The sequence below is a fragment of the Populus nigra genome, chromosome 2 (genome assembly GCF_951802175.1).
Source record: "Populus nigra chromosome 2, ddPopNigr1.1, whole genome shotgun sequence".
In the NCBI taxonomy this organism is placed as follows: Eukaryota; Viridiplantae; Streptophyta; class Magnoliopsida; order Malpighiales; family Salicaceae; genus Populus; species Populus nigra.
Genome location: NC_084853.1, coordinates 6,252,568 through 6,257,567, shown reverse-complemented (window position 1 = coordinate 6,257,567; position 5,000 = coordinate 6,252,568).

Genomic DNA, 5,000 nt, shown 5'->3' with positions numbered 1-5,000 from the left:
ATCCCCCGCGGCAGGCCTATGGGCGCCAGGCCAGCGCGCCCCATGGCCAGTCAGGGGGCACCCCCCTAAAGAGCAATAAGTGTCATTGAAGCTCTGGCAGGGGGAGACACTACTAGGTCCCAGCTGTCACCCCCCCTCTAAAAAATTCATTTCTTGGTATTTTGAGCTGAAATTTTGCACAGAGGTTGGCAAAAATCCAATCCAACTTTATTAATTTTTCCAGAATTTTTCGAGGTCGGGAAGTATTTTTTTTTATTTTCCTACCATTAAAAATCGAGGAAATCGGAAAAAATAGGAACCGGCTCGGAATGACCCCAAATTCAGTGGGCAGCCTCATAAAAATATGGCTGATTTTACTGGATTGATTTCATGTGGAAAGCACGACGTTTTGTTGTAGGAATGCGGGAACCCCGGCGGCTCGCCTGCCGCGGCCAGCGACGTCGGGCTGGCCCCTGCAGCGCCTAGCCTCTCCCACGCGGGGGGCAGGCCAGAGCGCGGGGGGCCAGGGCCCGAAGGCAGCCCCCCCGCGGGCGAGAGAGCAAGCCAGCAGGGGCTGTCGCCTGCCGCGGCCAGCGACGTCGGGCTGGCCCCTGCAGCGCCTAGCCTCTCCCACGCGGGGGGCAGGCCAGAACGCGGGGGGCCAGGGCCCGAAGGCAGCCCCCCCGCGGGCGAGAGAGCAAGCCAGCAGGGGCTGTCGCCTGCCGCGGCCAGCGACGTCGGGCTGGCCCCTGCCGCGGCCAGCGATGTCGGGCTGTCGCCTGCCGCGGCCAGCGACGTCGGGCTGGCCCCTGCAGCGCCTAGCCTCTCCCACGCAGGGGGCAGGCCAGAACGCGGGGGGCCAGGGCCCGAAGGCAGCCCCCCCGCGGGCGAGAGAGCAAGCCAGCAGGGGCTGTCCGCGCGTCGCGCAGCGCGGCATGGCTGCGGGGGCCGCGCGCAGCGCGCCCAAGGGCCCCCAAGGGCCCCAGGCCCTCAGGCCCCAGCGCCCCAGCGCCCAGCGCGGGCGGGCGCGCGCGCGCGTGTGGTCTTTGAGGGGCGCCGGCCTGGTGGCTCCCTAAAGAGCAATAAGTGTCATTGCAGCTCTGGCAGGGGGAGACACTACTAGGTCCCAGCTGTCACCCCCCCTCTAAAAAATTCATTTCTTGGTATTTTGAGCTGAAATTTTGCACAGAGGTTGGCAAAAATCCAATCCACCTTCATTAATTTTCCCAGAATTTTTCGAGGTCGGGAAGTATTTGTTTTAATTTTCCTACCATTAGAAATCGAGTAAATCCGCAAAACTAGGAACCGGCCCGGAATGACCCCAAATTCAGTGGGCAGCCTCATAAAAATATGGCTGATTTTACTGGATTGGTTTCATGTGGAAAGCACGACGTTTTCTTGTAGGAATGCGGGAACCCCGGCAGCTCGCCTGCCGCGGCCAGCGACGTCGGGGACGCTGGCCTGCGCTGTCGAGCCCGCGAGGGCTGTCTCCGCGGCAGGCCCCCCCTGAACGGGGCACGACAGGCCACCGCGCTGGCTCGTCCAGCGTCGACAGTCCCTCGTCCAGGTTTCAGATCGCGCCAAGTCGAACCCATGACCTGCTCAAGCCATCGTGCGCTGCCGAATTCGCATCTGCGTGTAGGCTGCCATTCCACGCGGCAGCCCCTGTTTTCGTCAGCGTGCCCCCCTGACGAATTTTCCTGCCTGGCCCAGTCCAGCGTCCAGCCCCTGTTCGTCGAAAAATCTGCGCTGCCGATTTTCCACGCGGCAGCCCCTCTTTTCGTCAGCGTGCCCCCCTGACGAATTTTCCTGCCTGGCCCGGCCAGTCCAGCCCCTGTTCGTCGAAAAATCTGCGCTGCCGATTTTCCACGCGGCAGCCCCTCTTTTCGTCAGCGTGCCCCCCTGACGAATTTTCCTGCCTGGCCCGGCCGGTCCAGCATCCAGCCCCTGTTCGTCGAAAAATCTGCGCTGCCGATTTTCCACGCGGCAGCCCCTGTTTTCCTCAGCGTGCCCCCCTGACGAATGTTCGTCGAAAAATCTGCGCTGCCGATTTTCCACGCGGCAGCCCCTCTTTTCGTCAGCGTGCCCCCCTGACGAATGTTCGTCGAAAAATCTGCGCTGCCGATTTTCCACGCGGCAGCCCCTCTTTTCGTCAGCGTGCCCCCTGACGAATTTTCCTGCCTGGCCCAGTCCAGCGTCCAGCCCCTGTTCGTCGAAAAATCTGCGCTGCCGATTTTCCACGCGGCAGCCCCTCTTTTCGTCAGCGTGCCCCCCTGACGAATTTTCCTGCCTGGCCCGGCCGGTCCAGCCCCTGTTCGTCGAAAAATCTGCGCTGCCGATTTTCCACTCCGCAGCCCCTGTTTTCGTCAGCGTGCCCCCCTGACGAATTTTCCTGCCTGGCCCGGCCAGTCCAGCGCCCAGCCCCTGTTCGTCGAAAAATCTGCGCTGCCGATTTTCCCCGACGAACCTGCAGCTGCACAAATCCGCGCTGCCACTGCCCCATTGTCTGGACCAACAGTCTTTTCCATCAAGCCCTGGACTATAAATCGTCCAGACTCATCGCCAGCACCCGCTGCCGATTCTGCCGACTTTGCCGATTTCGTCGGCGCTGCCGATTCCAACACTGCCCGCCGTGCCTGAACCAGCGCTGTTTCGTCAGCGTGTCCCCTTGACGAATTTCCCTGCCTGGCCTGGACAGTCCATCTTCCAGCCCATGTTCATCGAAAAATCTGCGCTGCCGATTTCCCCGACGAACCTGCAGCTGCACAAATCTGTGCTGCCGATTTCCCCCCCTGTCGGCATGGCTGCCGCTGCCCCGATGTCCAGACCAACAGTCTTTTTTGTCGACTTTGCCGATTTTGTCCGCGCTGCCGATTCCAACACTACCCCCTGCATCCAAACCAGCATTGTTTCGTCAGCTCTTCCCCTGACGATTTTAGCCCTGTAACAAACAGTAGGCCTCCAATCCCGCCAACGGGAGCCAAGTTGATAGGGAAGAGAATTGAATGACGCGCCTGGTCCTCGCACCCCGCCACCCGAGGGGCCTTTTTCCCGGCAGCCTCTGAAAAACTCTAGCTTTCACGGTCCTCGCCGCCCCTCACCACCATGGCAGGCCTCTAATCCCACCCATCAGCAGTTGTAGCCGATAGGGCAGTGATTTGAATGACGCGTCGCGGGCCTCCGGGTCATCTCACCCGGCCATTAATTGGAGCGTTTTTGGCTGGCCGAGGATGGGGGGATGGATCTCTTCTTCCGAAAAAGCAAACAGTACATCGGGAGTTATGTTGACGGGGCATGGAATTGAATGACCCGTCGCGGGCCGCCGGGTCATCTCACCCGGCCATCCCGGGGAGCGTTTTTCCCGGCAGCATCGGGGAAACTCTTGCTTTCACTGCCCGCTGCCCAAGTCCCCACTCGAATCGGCCCCCCGCGCCAACAAGCCAACGCTGCCGAATCGGCAGACACTGCTGCCGAATCTGCCGACACTGCCCCGCGGGCTGCCACTGCCCCAGTGTCTAAACCAGCGGTCTTTCTCATCGAGCCTTGGACTATCCAGTCCGTCCTGACTCATCGCCAGCACCTGCTGCCGATTCTGCCGACTTTGCCGATTTTCTCGGCGCTGCCGATTCCAACACTGCGCCCACCGTGTCTGAACCAGCGCTGTTTCGTCAGCGTGTCCCCTCGACGAATTTTCCTGCCTGGCCTGGACAGTCCACCGTCCAGCCCGTGTTCGTCGAAAAATCTGCGCTGCCGATTCTGCCGACTTTGCCGATTTCGTCGGCGCTGCCGATTCCAACACTGCCCGCCGTGCCTGAACCAGCGCTGTTTCGTCAGCGTGTCCCCTCGACAAATTTTCCTGCCTGGCCTGGACAGTCCATCGCCCAGCCCATGTTCGTCGCAAAATCTGCGCTGCCGATTTTCCCCGACGAACCTGCAGCCGCACAAATCTGCGCTGCCGAATCTGCCGACACTGTCCCGCGGGCTGCCACTGCCCCAGTGTCTAAACCAGCAGTCTTTCTCGTCGAGCCTTGGACTATCCAGCCCGTCCAGACCCATCGCCAGCACCCGCTGCCGATTCTGCCGACTTTGCCGATTTCGTCGGCGCTGCCGATTCCACCACTGCCCGCCGTGCCTGAACCAGCGCTGTTTCGTCAGCGTGTCCCCTCGATGAATTTTCCTGCATGGCCCGGCCAGTCCAGCGTCCAGCCCATGTTCGTCGAAAAATCTGCGCTGCCGATTCTGCCGACTTTGCCGATTTCGTCGGCGCTGCCGATTCCAACACTGCCCGCCGTGCCTGAACCAGCGCTGTTTCGTCAGCGTGTCCCCTCGACAAATTTTCCTGCCTGGCCTGGACAGTCCACCGTCCAGCCCGTGTTCGTCGAAAAATCTGCGCTGCCGATTCTGCCGACTTTGCCGATTTCGTCGGCGCTGCCGATTCCAACACTGCCCGCCGTGCCTGAACCAGCGCTGTTTCGTCAGCGTGTCCCCTCGACAAATTTTCCTGCCTGGCCTGGACAGTCCATCGCCCAGCCCATGTTCGTCGCAAAATCTGCGCTGCCGATTTTCCCCGACGAACCTGCAGCCGCACAAATCTGCGCTGCCGAATCTGCCGACACTGTCCCGCGGGCTGCCACTGCCCCAGTGTCTAAACCAGCAGTCTTTCTCGTCGAGCCTTGGACTATCCAGCCCGTCCAGACCCATCGCCAGCACCCGCTGCCGATTCTGCCGACTTTGCCGATTTCGTCGGCGCTGCCGATTCCACCACTGCCCGCCGTGCCTGAACCAGCGCTGTTTCGTCAGCGTGTCCCCTCGATGAATTTTCCTGCATGGCCCGGCCAGTCCAGCGTCCAGCCCATGTTCGTCGAAAAATCTGCGCTGCCGATTCTGCCGACTTTGCCGATTTCGTCGGCGCTGCCGATTCCAACACTGCCCGCCGTGCCTGAACCAGCGCTGTTTCGTCAGCGTGTCCCCTCGACAAATTTTCCTGCCTGGCCTGGACAGTCCATCGTCCAGCCCATGCT